Here is a 16,766-nt window from a genome sequence, read left to right as displayed (position 1 = left end):
CACATCAATTGATTGCCTCTCACACGAGCCCCGACAGGAGCCAGGGATGGAGCCTACAACCGAGGTATGTGCCCTTGGCCGGAATTGAACCCTGGACCCTTCAGTCTGTGGGCCGACGCTCTAACCACTGAGCAAAACTGGCTAGGGCTTAAGAATATCAAACAACTTCCATTTATATTTAACCAACTTTCTCTTCAGTTGCCTATTGTCAATAAAATATTTATTTAGCCTAATCATCGGTTGATATCAAAGAAGCGGTAAGATAAACAAACCCAATTAAAAAACGAGCAGAGGAATTGAATAGCCATTCTTTCAAAGAAAACATACAGATGGCCAATAGACACATGAAAAAATGTTCATCACGGATTATTAGGGAAATGCTAATCAAAACCACAATGAAACATCACCACCTTACACCCGTGAGACTGACTATTATCAAAAAGACAAGAAATGAGTGTTGGAGGGTATGTGGAGGAAAGGGAACCCTACTATTGGTGGGAATGTAAATTGCTACAGGAACTTTGGAAATTCTTCAAATAATTGAGAAGTACCATATAATCCAGCTACTCCAATTTGGGGTATTTATCCGAAGAATATGAAAAGAGTGATTTGAAAAGACATATGTGCCCCTATACTCATTGCAGCATTATTTACAATAACTGAGATATGAAAACAACATGCATGAGTGGTTAAAGAAGACAAAGGACATCTATACAATGGAATACTATTCAGCTGTAAAGAAAGAATGAAATCTTGCAGTTTGCGACATGGATGGTCCTCGAAGGTATCATGCTAAGGGAAGTCAGTCAGGTGAAGAAAGACAAATACCGTATGATTTCACTCGCGTATGGAATCTAAAAATGAAATGTACAAACGGAATAAAAACAAACCCATAGATACAGAGAACAGACTGGTGGTAACTAGAGGAAAATGGGGTTGAAGGTTGCAAAATGGGTCAAGGGAGCCCATTGTACGGTGAAGGACAGTGACTAGACTTTTGGTGGCGATCCCTTTGTAGTGTGTATAGATGCCCAACTACAATGAAGTATACCTGAAACTGATATGTTATATACCAATTTTAACTCACTTAAAAAGGAAAGAAGGAGTAAGGACTCAACTGTTAAGAATCATAATTTAAAATAACGACAGAGAAATGGAAGTCTTTAAAGACCTTCAAAGACCTTTAATATGTAAATCGGATTACTGCCGGCAATAATCAAGTGTGTACGTCCGAGTGAGTACAAGGTGAATTCACCCACTCTTTGGCCCCTACCCCAATGTTACCCAAACCCCAAGATGAACTCCAGCTCTATGGCCACAATTGCTGATGAGGAGCTTCCAGCCTGCTATACAGATAAAATGCCATCTCTGACCTATCTGTGGAAATCAGTGAAATAACATGAAAACAAGGGAATGAAGGGTAAAGAAAATATTTTCTAAATAGCACAGAGTGAAGGCCAAGCCCAAGAGCAGAGAATAATAACATGGCTGAGCCTGTGCGGAAGGGCATTAATTAAGGGTCTGCTCAACAGGCGACATTATATAAAAGAAGTCAAACAGACCTGGAGATTAGGAGCCTGAAACTTAAGCATGCACACTTATTTTTCAATTTCTTTTTCTATAAAGTTCATTGTGCTTTTATGGCATTTAAATTTTCATGTTTGAGACCTTTGGGACCCAGGGACCTCTAGCTTGACAGAGTTAAAGGAGTCTGTGCGGGCTTTTCCTAAGTAGAATGGTGATTTAATAGGTTTCTTTGGTGAGCAGAGTCCAAACAGTAGGCTTGACATTTTTATCAAGCAGAGACAATGCCAACTTGAAAAATACTCTAATACTGCTCGTCGCTGCTATTAGGAAAAGAGCAACTCCCTCCCTTCTTTTTATTTGAAGGACAGATACCCCTTAGGAGGGTCTGACCTGGTCATCTATAAAGTCATGCAGTCCAGCTCACGCCTTGGGCCTTCATCCTCCATGCTTCACTGTAGGCAGGAACTGTGTTTAGACCCTTTTTCATTCTCTCTCACCTAGAATACGTAATTCTTCAATGTAGGCACTCACATCTGCTGGATGAATTGTTTCCATTGTGAGTGCCAGCATCACCTCTTGTAAGCTTGACCCAGGATTCCTCTTCGACTCCTCCCTCTTCATGGCCCGCATCCATCAATCACTAAGTTCTGTGATTCTACCTCTTCGAAAGCTTTTGGGGATGCTGCTGCTGCTTTCTCTAACTCCGCACCCATCCCACCCCAGGCCCCAAATAAACGGCTCTCGTTACTTATTTCTAACTCCATCTCTCCCAACTCCAGCCACCCTGGATACCTGTCTCCAATTTCCCATATGTACCATGTCACTGAGTCACTTCTTTGAACAAGAACTTCTAACTCTATCACTCATCACATTACCTTCAAACTCCCCTGCCTGGTCTAAATGATCCTCTCGCTCTGTCTTCCTAACAAATGTCCAACTTTCCTTCATACAGATCTCCGCAAAAACGCTCACATCACTCAGCCAGCCTAACACATCCCACATGGGCCATTTGCATCTCTTCCTGGCACCTTTGTCCCTGCTGTCTCTGCACCTAGAGCAAGCCCCCAACTGCCCCACCCATCATCTCACCACCTCCATTCAAGATACAGGCCAGGTTTTCTTTCTCCTGCGGAGCTTTTCCTGACCACTCCACTCACCAGCCATCTCTCATTCCCCTCAATGCCCACTCAGCCCAGAGTTGCCCCCCCCCCACCATCGCAAATTCTTCGCTGTACACTGCCACATATTGCTCTGTTATTGCTTCTTGTGGATTGGTATTGCACCTCCAACTAGATTTTCATAAAGATAATTTTAGATTTACAGAGAGTTTCAAAAATAGTACTGAGTTTCCTTGCACCCTTCACCCAGCTTCCCCTCACGTTAACATCTTACATAACCAAAGAACGATCAGAACTAGAAGATTAACCTTGGTCAATACTAACTGAACTATAGGATTTATTAGCATTTCAACAGGTTTTCCACTAATGTCCCTTTTCTGCTTCAGGATCCAGTCTCAGGATTTCATGTTGCATGTGGCTGCTCTATCTCCGTAGTATCCTCTGATCTGTGGCAGGTCCTCAGTCCTTTCTTATCTTTAAAGATCTGACACTTTTGAAGAGTACTGGTCAGCTGTTTTCTAGAATGTCCTTAATTTGGGTTTGTCTGGTATCTTCTCTTGATGAAAGTGAGATTACACATTGTTGGGAAGGATACCACAGAGGCGGTGTGCCCTTCTCGGCGCTTCATATGAAGGGGCACATGTCAGTATGTATTACTGGTGATGCTATGATCACTTAGTTAAGGTGGTGGCCACCAGGATCCTCCAGTTAGAGCTATATGTTTCTCTTTGTAATTACAAAATATCTGGGAGGGAGATACTTTGAAACTCTCCAAGTACCCTGTTCCTGCTTAAGTTTTTGCCCACTAATTCTAGCATCCATCAGTGGAAATGTCCTGTGGCACTAATTACTATGGGTGCTAATGATGCTTTTCTATTTCTCTCAGGTTTATTTATTAATTAATTAAAATTCCTCTGTAAGGAAGTTGTCTCCTTTGCCTCATTTATTTATTCAGTTATTTATTTATATACTATGGACTCATTGATATTTATTTTATTCTTTGTGTTATAATCTAGTATTTCATTATTCAAGTTGTTCTAATCCTTAGCTAGATTTTATACCACTTCAGAGCAGATATGACTAGGTCTTAAACTTCTTAGAATTGTCCCTCATATCTAAGACAATGATAGGCACACAGTAGGTGTCTTACTGATTTATTGATTCGCTGATTGATTCTTTCATTCAACAAATTATGTTTAGGGCACTGTCTTAGGTGCTACAGCTACAACATTTTTACTAAGTATCATTACTAAAACATTTAGTGAATTAAAAAACTTTTTTTTTTCTTCATGTGGTTTATAGCCTAGTTAATAAACACTCCTGTTTGTCTACAAGTCCCTGATGAAAGCATTTTGAGAATATAGTGATGCCTTAAGCATGACTACAGTAAACTCTACCTGGAGAAAAGGGGTAGGGTTACAAGTAGGCAGGAAAGACCTTCTTAAGAGAAACAGTATTCTGTACCCCCTTTTACTCCACTGCTCACTCTATAAAAATAAGTAGGCATATAAAATATCTAGAGACAGCTCTGGCCCCTGTGAATCAGTTGGTTGAGTGTCATCCCATGCACCAAAAGGTCACTGGTTCGATTCCCCGTCAAGGCACACGCCTAGGCTGTACATTCAACAGGAGGAACCTGACTGACGTCTCTCTCTTTTATTGATGTTTCTCTCTCTCTTTCTCTCTCTTAAATCAACAAAAATATATTTTAAAAAAATATCTAGTGACAAATACTATCACACAGTTAGCAGGTACAACCTGCCTCTGCATCTTTTAAACGAATTCCTAAAATCAAACCTCATGGGCACACTTTTTAGGAAGATTTAATGTAGCAAACATAGACTCTTTATACAGGGTGGGGCAAAAGTAGGTGTCCAGTTGTGATTATGTGAAACAGAGTTTATTCTTATGTACTTATTAATTATTGTATTGTTCTCCATATGAACAACTGTAAACCTACTTTTGTCCCATCCTGTATATGACTATGTGCTTTACTAGAAAAACTGCAAACAGCTACGGTAAAAAAAGAACCTGAGAAGCCAGCTGTCTTACCCCGGCTTTCACATCCAATCTCAGAGTTTTTATTCCTTCACCGGAAATAATGAAGACCAGACGGTGCATCATCAAAGACACGCTCTCCAACTGTATTCACGTTAACTCAGTTTTCTTGCACTGCCCCCAACGTTCCACACAAAGCTGTTCTTTTCTGTGATAGCTCAGTCCTCAGGACTGACAGACAGACAAGCAGGGCACATTTTCTGCCGCAAACTACACTCTGCAACACTCTCTACCCAAAGCATTTTTAATTCCAGGCAAGCGGAGACGCATCTAAACTACAGGGCCGAGTTGCAAGAACCGCTGACATTAGAGAACTTGTATTTTTAGACACTGATTGACACATAAACCTGTTCATAGTCAACTCCTCCTATTGTTCTACACCAGGAGTAAGCAGACTCTCTCCAGCACAAAATGTTACATCACACACTTGAATTACATACTAAGTGCTGCCAAAAGGAATTTTACTGGAGTGTTACTTTCACCGTTTCGTATCACCGTTTCTAATTAATGTCGATGTGTCTTTTCCATGTTAGGGTGTATACAACAGACGCACATGTGTACTGTGTCTGTGGATATCGGCACAGACGCACACACGGTTGTGAATGGGCACAAAGAGGCTTGTATTCATCCCACGTTCGTGCCCATTAACAGAATGCCTGGCTTCTTTCAGCATCTGCTTCCTCCGTTCCCTGGAATCTCCCTTTTGAGATATCCGATGTCCTATTATCTGATGATCTGATTATTTGTGTTGGCAAATCTTTCCTTTCCTTTGCTGTAAAGATTGTTGCACACATTGCTCAGTATTTTTAAATTTTATCCACTATGACTCCCATGTTCTTATTCTAATATTTATCACAATGGTTACTCCCATCCAGAAAAATCTAAAGGATTATACATTCCTATTCAACTGCATTTGTCTACTAGGTACATTTCTTAAATCTTCCGTCCTGGTCATTTTTATTTACCAAGATTCTTGAATTAAACAGAAGGATTTTTTTCCGGTGTGCCAGCTCAGCCTTCCTGAACCATTCAAAAAGTGCCTTAACATAAGAATTTCTCAGCATAGCACATTCTGATGTCATAAATACTGAACCATGGTATTATCCTATGCAGGGGGCAAGAGGAGGGGGTGGCTCTAAAAAGACAGGTCTATTTCAGTGCCAACACAGCCTGATAATTAGACCCCTGGGGAAAGAAATCACCAAATAGTTCAATGGGATATCAGACAAGCCCCCCACCCCCTTGGGGGGGTGTAGGAGATTCAGACCATGGTCACCAAGGGGCTTCTGGAGCTGAAGTCCACACTGCCTGAACAGCAGAAGTCATCAGAGATAATCCTCCCTTCTTGTTGCCCGATCCCACTTTCCCTGCTGTTTTAATTAGATTATTTTGGAATCTGCTATTTCTGTCTTACTCCCTTCCCCAAACTGTCATATAAGTGCTGCAGCTTGACTATTACACAGCTGCCAAATTTCACTCCAGAGACGGCAGTATTTCAGCGGCAAGCGAAGTGATGCTCCCTCTGTGGCAAATGAACACCGGCTTAAGGGGTTCAGCATCTGGAACGGGGCTGCCTTTGTGCAGGAAAGGCGCTTTATTCTGTTTTGTCATCACCAGTGGAGGAGCCGGTCCACCTGAGCACGAGGGAGGAAACAAACCAAAAGCCACTCTATGCATATACACCACTGCACAGGCCACACAGACAGTGACCGGGACTTTCACAGGTTCTGTCCCAAGGGGATTTCAAAGGCTTAGAACATCAAGGATGTAAGAGGATGATCATTTTTAGAAGCAAAAGAAGCCCCAGAAAGTAACTTACTCATGTTATAGATACAAAACTCGGAGGCACAGAGTATTGCTCAAAGCCCTCCTGATCCCCAGACCAAGGGCGTTCCACCTGAACTTGGGTTCAGCCACGGTCAGCACTAAGTTTCTTACTTTGTTTGGTTATATTGTTTTAGATACTCAAGAAAATCTCTACCAGAAAAAAAAACAGATGTAGTGGCTATGGATCTAGTGGCAGCAAGTACTTAATCAGCATGAACTATGCGCCAGGCCAGGCAATGTTCTAAAGGGTTATGTGTGCATAATCCTCACAGGGACCTGTTGTCCTCACTATAAAGTTTAAAAAAAAAAAAGAGGTATAGAGAAGAAAGAATATTTCTGAAGAAAAACAGGAGGGACAGATATAACTGCCAAGTCATAGAAACTACCTTCCCAAATTTTAGTAAAACATTTAGTGAAAACTTAAATGTCAATGATAGATTTCTCATTTAGTCTAGAGAGAAGATCCTCTTGGCATATGGAGGCACGAGTCTGTTGTTTCTCAAACTCAAGTAAAAAACTATATTACTCCCAAGAAGTTCTGTATATTATTTCTAGATCTTATAATAATAATGGTTCTTTCAGTGATGAACGAACAACCAATGGTCCACTATTTGAACACCAGTGAAAGGAAAGGCACTAATGATACTGAGGGGGTCTTGAGTCGGGGTGGAGGAGAGAAACTAAGTGATCTTCATGTTTCCTTCTACCTCTAATTGGTATAATATCAAAAACTATTATATCTAACATTCTAGAATTTAGAAAACATATTTAAGTGCTCCATCTCATTTGATCAACTCTAAGAGAAAAAAAGACAGTAATTCCACAAGTACCGCACAATACTGACACACTTGGATATTTCCACTTCTAGTGACCGCTCATACTTTGAAGAGTACAGATCACCAACACCCAGAGCAGCCTTCGTGTGTCAGAGGGGAGGGAATCTGCAGTATTCTGCTGGAGGGTCAGAATGAAAGACACAATGGCAGGCTTTGGTATCAACTATCTTCTAATGTGTTACTCGTTCAGAGGACAAAGTATTATACTTTATTTCAGGAAAGGTAAAATAAGTATATTAATGTTTGCACACTGACAGGGTAAATCACATTATTTACCAGACTTTCAAAAAAAATAAAATGCTTTACATAGAAGTCTGGTAAGTTACTTTAGAAGCAAATATACATCAGAATAGATTTGAAAAGCTATGCCTGCATCTAAAACGCTACGTACTTTTGAGTCTTTGTCTCTGCCTTTTTCATTCTGCCTTGGAAAACGCCATTAAGTGTCTGAAAATAATACCTTTCCCCAAACTGGCTATGAATTATAGAGGCTACATTCAGGTTGAAGGTACTGGAGTGGAAAAGGGAAGAACATATTTGTGCTGAAAGATAATGTTTGAGGAGATCTCTTAAATGCTTAGTGAGTATCAATAGGGTTTTCTTCACCATGGAAATGTGCATTGTACATCCCAGAATGCAGAGCGTGTGTGGTGGGGTGGGGTGGGCTGGGGAAAGCATTTGGGTGAAGCATGTAGCAGAGTTTGAGCCCCAGAAGAGAGCACTGAGTAGGGAGGGACAAAATAGAGAAAAAGGAAATGAGAGTAAATCCAAAGACAAAAATATAGCCTTTACCAAACCCATGTTGAAGGCCGAAGGAGATAAAAGAAATCTGAGTGGATTTTATCATTTACAAGACCCCTAAAAGCACCCAAATGGATGCAGAATGGTAAAAAGAACCACAATCCCACAAACAAGCTGAGTGAAAGGGCACCAAATACTAAAGAGGCCAAGATGTGACAACCGGACAGATTATTTTGATCTGGAATTTAAATCTGTTTAAAGTTAACTAAACAATGTTACCTATGCCTGTACACAGAAGGCAGAATTAATTACATAATTAACCTCACTCTCTAACAAGAACAGTGGATAAGGTAAGAAACGGGATATAGTAAGTCAAAGCTGGAATAGAATGAACGTGTTCTGGTGGAGTCGCCACCCCAATCCTTCCTGCGGGTGGTGACTGAAAAAGAAAGTAGCACCAAATGTCATAAGCCATCCCCTCTTCTAACGTTTATACAGTCATAGAGTAAAACATATTCATATCACAATTTCTTAAAATGTGGACTGTCAGTAGCATATACCACTTAGATGACCTAAACTGAGAGAACAACAGTTGCATGATTTTTACTGGCCCTGCCAATGGTGCATTCAAGACATTTTATAGTTGTCTTCTCTGCTCACCTTCTTTATTTCCCTATGTGGTTCCACTGTCAATAGTCACCACCTCACTGCCAGGCCCTGGCTAGTCTCTGGCTTTTTCTGCCGTATGCCTTCCAGGTCAACAGGTCTTTTTCCATTGGTATCTCCAGTTTCTCATTTCAGAGGCACTCTCGCCTCCTTTTAGTATGGTCCAGTTCAGCTCCCATGTTCACCCAAACCAGGCTACGCTGCTCTCAATTCTCTCTCCCTTAGAAATGCAAGCTCCATCAGGACAGGCCTCACGTCTGTCTTGTCCCATTGTATGTCTCTGTTGCTTATAACTGTACCAGTACATAAGTAACCCTCAATGGAGATATTTACCAAGTTAATAAATGAGCGATGAATGCCTGAATGAGATTAGAATTTAAAGACATCGTCTCAGTTTCTTACAATTCAAATCTGTGCTTTCACACTGGACTGGCAAAGTCCTAAGGCACCCTGAAGGCCCTATGGGACTCATGAATTGAGTTTTCAACATTGATTTGGCCTGATCTTGCAGAGAGGTTTCCTACATGATTGCAAAAAAAACTGTTTGGTTATGGAGACCACCAAAAACTGCTGGACCACAGGTGCAAGGCCACAGCACAAATATGCTGAAATATCCCCACTCTTCAGCCTCCCTAGAGAAACTCATTCTGGCCAGTCCTTGCTAATCAACACGTCTGCATTTCTGCACACCCGCCAGCGGCTCTGTCTGAATCCCTACTGATTCTGTAGTTGAGAAGGAACCTAAGTGCTTTCGAAACACCAAATGTTCCATAGGGCAGTGATTACCATTCCCTACCTACACTCACAAAGTGAAGGTGCCTCCCTGGAGTTGGGCAGGACATTATGAATTCTTTTCCTGTCCCATACATTCATTGCTGACACATTCGCTGTTGTCCCTCCCTTTAGGAAATTATTAATTTTGTTGAAACAGCATAGGTATGTGGATAAATACAAGTTTTATTTTCTTATTCATACTCGTAATCACTGAGAATATTTATGACCCATTAAAGAAGAATTCTTAAGCTAAACTGTCTTAATAAGGAATTCAGATGTTCCTTTTATTGAAAAATACAGAGCTGTTCAAACTAAAATGGGGGCCAAGACGAATGCAGCATCTATATACACAAGAGTCACAGAGTGTCCAGTGAACGGCATTAGCCGAAGCCAGACAAGCCGTCTCGTGTTTGTCTCCTTCACTCCAAATAATTCTTTGACACTTTTTCCTTCCACTTTTCGACCTTATGATGCAGCTAAAGGTCGAGGGACTTACAACCCCACTGCTTTTCCCCTTGTGTTCATGTAGGATAAAGCATGTTTCCTAAGAGCTGGGGGCCTCTCATCCTGTCTTCTCTTTCCCATGTTTAGTGAAAGGAAGCTCATGCAGTGCCGGGGAAAGGGAAGAGCCTCGTCCGGCAGCTCAGAGGCCAGGCGCGTGCCTCAGCCCGGGCACCAGCAGCGCCAGGAGCAAGGCAGCCGGAGGTGATCAGGGTCTGCTCCCTGGGCCCCCTGGCCAGGTGACAAGGCACCTCTGTGACAAGTCGGTGTCTGACTTGCAGCCTTTAGTCCAGCTGTTTCTCCAGGACTAGGGTTACTCCATTAATCCAAATTAAAGGCATTCGGAAATACACTAAACTTTTTTTGGATACCAGAGGAGGGTGAAAATAAGGAAGGAGAAAGGAAAAAATGTTTTTAATTGGGATTATACTCCAGTCGGGGTCATGCTTTGCTTCTTTTTGCTTCTGTCATGACCATTTTCTCTTATCATTAGATATTCTTTCAAATAGGATTTATAATGATTTTCAACATTTCATATTTATTTCCTTGCAACCACACCCTATGAAATGGGTTCTATTATTATCTAAATTTTATAAACTTAGACATCGAGATGGAAGGTTAGCTTGCCTGATACTACACCTCAAGAAAATAGCAGGGCTGGAATTTGAGGCCAGGCAGTCTGGAGCCTGCCACCTTCCTACTGTGATCTACAGCCTCTGTTTAATATGGTGCTGCCATAATTATATCTAATCATGCTCCCAATTCTGGACAGGTATGTGTGTGTATACACACACATAGATATATACACACACATATGTATTTGTGTAAATACATGTATATACACACCCATATATACATTATTTTTTTCTTTTTTTTAACTGATGAGCCGTACAACTTCAGATCCATGTTTAATTAAGACTGTTTATTAAATACCTTTTCATTCTTATTAAAGAAAGAAAAACAATGTTTTCCAGTGAAAAAGTATTCCTATCCAGTGATCTCATAGTTGTCTGAAAATATTGGCCATAAAAGGGGAAAAGCTTAAATTCCCTAGGACCCTTCCATACCTTCTTGATTTAGTATTTCTCAAATGTCAAAAACTGGTAAGTCTCATGCACAACACTATGTATAGCAGGAAGGTTCTTAAAAACAGTATGATTTATAAATAAATGCCCCCCTCCTCAAAAAAACACACACATAACAAACACGTAGATGTTATTTCTCATACTCAATTGGCAAAGACATTTTTGTTTTCAAAATTCTTAGCACTGGTAAAATTGTATGAAGTAGGTACTCTCATACACTGCCCCTGGAAATATAAACTGGTACGACTTTACTGCAAAGTAATTTGGCACCAAGTAGCAAAAATCTTAAAACTTGAAAACTCTGAAATTCAGCATTTACTGCTAAGAAAGTATCCTAAGGACCATGAATACTGGCAAATAACATAAAGTTATAAGAACTTTCTTGGTAGCATAAAATAAAAACAAGTTAGAATCAAATTAAATGACCAGCTAAAAGGGATCAATTAAATGTATTTTAGGATATGGATTCAATGGTACACTAAACAATCATTAAAAATAATGTTGCAGATAAATATCTGTTCCTATGAAAAGCTGTCCATTATTACCTTAACAGGAAAAAAATGTTAGAAGAAAGGTGATAGAATATATTATATTGTTCCCTGTTACCATCTGGTTGGTTGCCTCCTACACAGGTCCCGACCGGGGAAGGGGATGGAGTTTGTAACTGAGGTACGAACCCTTGGCTGGAATCAAACCCAGGACCCTTCAGTCTGCGGGCTGACACTCTAACCATTGAGCCAAACGGGCAAGGGCAGAATTATCCCTTTCTTATCAATGGCTTGTCATCCACCTTAATTAGTGATCTCAACATAAATAGGTATTATTTTCTTTCCCATAAGAAAGCAAGGGTCCCATTTTTATAAGAGAGACAAAAAATAAATAGGTGAAGTACCTGTGAACCTACAGATGCATGTTTGTGTGTGTGTGTGTGTGTGTGTGTGTGTGTGTGTGTAGGAGAATAGATATGTATACATCCCCACCACTATCTTGGGGAACACTTTACAGTTAAATGATCGTTATTTTTGGTTAAAGATTTTGGAAATATTTACCTGTACCATGTGCTTTCATCACAATGGAGAAACATAAGCAGTCGGCTCTCTCCCAGCAGGTCTTTTCACATGGATTTTGCTTGAGTAGAAAGGGTGGCAGTAGAAACAATGTAAAATGCCTAGACCTGTAAGTATAAAATAATATTCCCACTGAGTGAGGCAGCTTGCTGAGGGCTTCATTCACATTAACTGAAGTCAGAGGAAAAAGAAACACATTTGCATACCCCTCCCCCCATACATCTCTAGGGGTGAGAAGGTTCCAGCCAGGGGTGGCTTCCCATCCCACCTTCTGACCTTAGGGACGTGGCCATCAAAATGAGCCTGTTCTTTTCCCTCCTTTCCTGCCTGATGGTTCCTAAACTTCAGAGAAATAAAAAATAGCTCTTCTCCAGAAAATTTCAGGAACATCACTGAATTTGATGCTAAGAATCCTTCTAGCCACAAAGTTAAGCAAATTCAGTATATGTATTTACTGTAACAGCCTGACTTTCACTTTCAAAACCTTACGTGCCTCTCTGTTGACGATTCAGGTAAAGAGTGGTATCATTGATATTCGAGGTCATCACTAACATTTATCGAACACTGACTTTGTTCTTGGCACTGTGCTAACACTTTACACACATTTCCCCACTCCATCACACCATTATTGATCAAAAACAGAGTCAGACAGCTAGTAGATGTCAAAGCCAGTATTTAAGCCAATATTGCTCAGAGGCCAGCTCATAATTCCAGTACTATACCATCACTCCAAAATTGATTTTGCTATCAACACTACTGTACTTACTATAAAAAAAGATCAACATTCTCTTATTTTCCCCAGAGTTGATGTGTCACCTAAGTCTTAGCATTGCTCTTTTTGGATGTGACTTTCCCTTTTATTTTAATTCTCACGCCAAAAGAAAATCAACACGCTCATATCACACTTAAGGATAAATTTATGGTTATTTTAGTAAATTAAAAATGCCAACTAATCCCAAATCTGGGTGCCAACACAATAAGGAAAAACCCAAAATCCAAGTCCTACCTAAATGGCCAATTTTTATTAGGAAGAAGGCAGATAATAAAATCAACAGCCATATGTAAATCCCTAATTTAAGATACAAAAATAGATGAATTTCTATACATTATAATATATCTGTGGTGTAAAAAATACTTATTTACCTATTTACAAATTCTACATATTATGCATAGGTCTTTGAATCACTGCAACACAAAATAGATATGAGCATATCAGGAAACCAACGAAGTTATTAATGGGTCACATATTGATTTCCCTGTTGTACACCTGTACATAAGTAGGTATGATGTACACTGTTCTGATTATGCCTCTGTGCCTTTGCACATGCCACACCCTGTGCTTAGCATAGTTTTCCACTGAGCTTAGATTTTGAGCCCGGCCCCCAGGCTCAGCATGGTCCCGCCCTCACACTTTTCCAGCCTGCACTCTGGCTTTCCTGCCTTGCTTTAAGTCCCTGAAAGCACCTGTTCTCCTGGGCCTCACTGCTAACACGTCTTCCCAAATCACCCACCTTCATCATCAAACGGTCGTGTGCTATTTTCTCGTTCAGCTCCCAGCTCTGCCCTGTTCCCTCAGGGGAGCGTTTCCCAGACTCCTTGTTCAGGTCACTATCTCCTCCTAGAAGCTTTTATAGAATCATTTTCCTGAGCTATACCGGTCACCTTTGAGGTTTTAACAGTTTTTTGTTAGATTCACTGATTGATGCTTGCTTCCCCCACTAATTAGTAAGCTCTAGGAAGGCAGAAGGCAGAATGTGTGCGAGCTTGTCTACCCTTCTATCCTCAATATTCAACACAAATGCCTGGCACATTATAGGCACTCAACAAAAACCTGCTGAATAAATAAGTGAGGGAGGGAGGGAGACATGGAAGGAGGGAGGGAGGGAAGAACAACCCTTATCATAATTAGTGTTTGTTAAATTAATCTGCTGATGGCTTCTCAAAACAAACCACAAGGTCTGTGTTCCTTCGAACAGCACGCAAGGCTCCTGTGACCTGACCTCAGGCAGCTATGTTGCTTGTCCAGCTGCCCCTGACCCTCAGCACCTCTGCATCACTGTGGCTCCCTGACCAATCCTGCGTTGCTCCCACTCATCTCCACACCCTGGTCTATTCCATTCCCTCTGACAGCATCTGTTCAAACTAAAGTTCATTCTCCAAGTCTCAGAGTGAGGGCTGCTCCCCTGCGAAGACCCCTCCAATACCTTCTGGGAAGCTGATGTCCTCTTTTCCCATTTTTCTACAACTCTCTGTACTTATACCTATAAAAGCAATTATCATATTTTCTTGTACTTGTGTTTTAAGCAAGTCTCTCTCTCCCAATGCACTGGAAGTCCCTTAAAAGCAAGGGAGGGGTATTGCCTCATTAAACTGTCTCCAGAGTTTTGCATAGCAGCCTAGAAATAAATATTTGTTGAATGAACAAAAAAATAGTTCACATATGTACATATATATACATGTATCTGTCATACATATATATTTCATATGTGCAAAGCTGCACAGTTGACTACTTAAAATATATTAATATAGTATATTTTAATTATTATTAAATGTTATGAGGCATAACGGTTATAAATTCATTTGTAAACTGGGGACAACACCTACCTCACAGAGTAGTTGGGAAAATTAAATAATATATAAGTAAATTGTTTAGCACAGAGCCCAGCATACTGAAGGCACCTATAAATAGTAATTGTATAATCATCGCTGTCAACATTATCTTTAGGACAACCATGTTGAATTTATAATTCATGCTTCAAATTTAACAGTTTTATTTGACAATATTTTTCCCCTATTAAAACATTAATTAGCATTAGCATCTCTGTAAAGCCATAAAAATGGCCAAAGAGGCACTCAGCAAACCAAGGATAAAGTCTTATTACTTCAGCTGAAGGACAGGTCATTTTTCCAGTAACCTTCAGTATATGTGTAGAGGCACACAGCATCAATAGAGAAGATGTATTTCTGTTCAAAAATTATCTACAAAATCTAAATGATAGGAACACCAAATATTATCATTCAAATGGCATACACATTTAGCTTAAATTATGAGAAATGCTTACTGTAAATTATTTCTTTTGCTAAAAAAACAACAGAGATACATATTCATCTTTTTAATTATTGGACAGAGAATATAACTTTGTAAATATTATGTATTTGTCTAATTAATATGCCATAAAGTATTTGAATTAATAGCAAACACATTTCACATGTCCTCTATTAGGTGGTGCTGTTCTGATTTAAATTCGTTAAAATTTAATGAAATGAATTTATGCAGAGGGAGATAGAGGCGAGACAATTCTGCAACAGTATTTTGGGGGGATGGGGTGGGGATAATGTAAGAATGAATTGTTTACAAGTGCTACCAGTGCACAGTTGAGTGGAATGAACTGGTAGTAATTTACTCTACAAAGCAAACTTCATCATTCGGTCCTAGATTGCCCTTTTTTACATAATGGTTGAATTTTAATAATGACTACAAAAGTATTTCATATACTATGTGTTACTAAAATATAAGGTACTGTCATTATTGCATTTTGAGATTTCTATTTTCAATTCATCTTTACCTCTCTGATAAGAGATAAACCCCAATCAAGTCAGATTTCTAACTGGAGCTTAACCATTTTCTAAGAAGTATTAGAGCTACAGAGGGGAAATATAAAAATGCTAAATTCTTAACTTCTGTTTTACTAGAACAGTATATTCCTTTTAAACTGAATTGTAATTTTATTCATTCACCACAACCATTGAGCAGTTTATTGCAAATATTCTCTGCAATATAATTAAAATGGAAAGGTAGGACAAATTTAGCCAAAAAAAGGTCTTTTTATTTAGATAATTTTATCAGAATTTACTAATAATCTCATTATCATGATGCTTGTGTTTGTGTCAAAAAAATCTAGTGAAATCTTACAAATATAAGGCAAAATTCCTCTATTTATGCTGATCCCTCAACCTGGAATGTTCTTCTTGCTCATTCAAGTGTTACTCTTCCTTTAAGACTCAGCTCAGATGTCATTTCCTCTGTGACATGCTCCCACATATATTGTCTTTGTCCTGCTATGTAATGATCTGTTTCCCTCTCTAGACTGCGAGCTCCTAAGAGTCACTGACCAGGTCTCTGCATTTTTCATAGCCACCTACACCATTCTTTGCACATAAAACATCCTCAGTAAATACTGGCTCGATGTGCCGATGAATCCTTACACTTTGATGCTTCTAAGGCTAAGGTGAAAATGCCACTCTTAACTGCCACTAATTATGATCTAAAGTTAAAGGTTAAAGCAAAAAAAAGTATTTCCATTCTTAGTGAAATGAAACTCTTAGCATTTTCACTTCCAGATGCATCAGCATTACATAAAAGATGTTGAAACCATTTCAGAAAATAGACATGCTGCACATTTTCCTGTCTGAGAATCAGTCTGAAAAATACCAGCTACACAGGGGCCTCTGGGTGTTCTCGTGACAAACAGCCAGTTGGGTATTGATTCCACACACTCATTTAATGGAAATCGAGACCAAGACTCAGGCTCCACACACCAGCACATCAGGCAGCCTCCTGCCCAG

At 39.9% G+C, this 16,766-nt stretch overlaps 1 protein-coding gene across 1 annotated transcript in view; it reads right to left on the bottom strand.

Annotated features, from left to right (window-relative positions):
• The window catches only part of ATXN1 (ataxin 1), a 364,853-nt gene that overhangs the window by 212,647 nt on the left and 135,440 nt on the right, over nt 1-16,766 (bottom strand). The window contains exon 4 of the mRNA XM_081146185.1: nt 12,183-12,307. The gene's annotated coding sequence lies outside the window, so the exon portion shown is untranslated. The remainder of the gene's footprint in view (nt 1-12,182; nt 12,308-16,766) is intronic.

Source organism: Miniopterus schreibersii (genome assembly GCF_964146895.1).
Source record: "Miniopterus schreibersii genome assembly, chromosome: 8".
Taxonomy (NCBI): Eukaryota; Metazoa; Chordata; class Mammalia; order Chiroptera; family Miniopteridae; genus Miniopterus; species Miniopterus schreibersii.
Note: the sequence above shows the minus strand (reverse complement) of the source record. Positions and strands in the feature narration are given on the sequence as shown.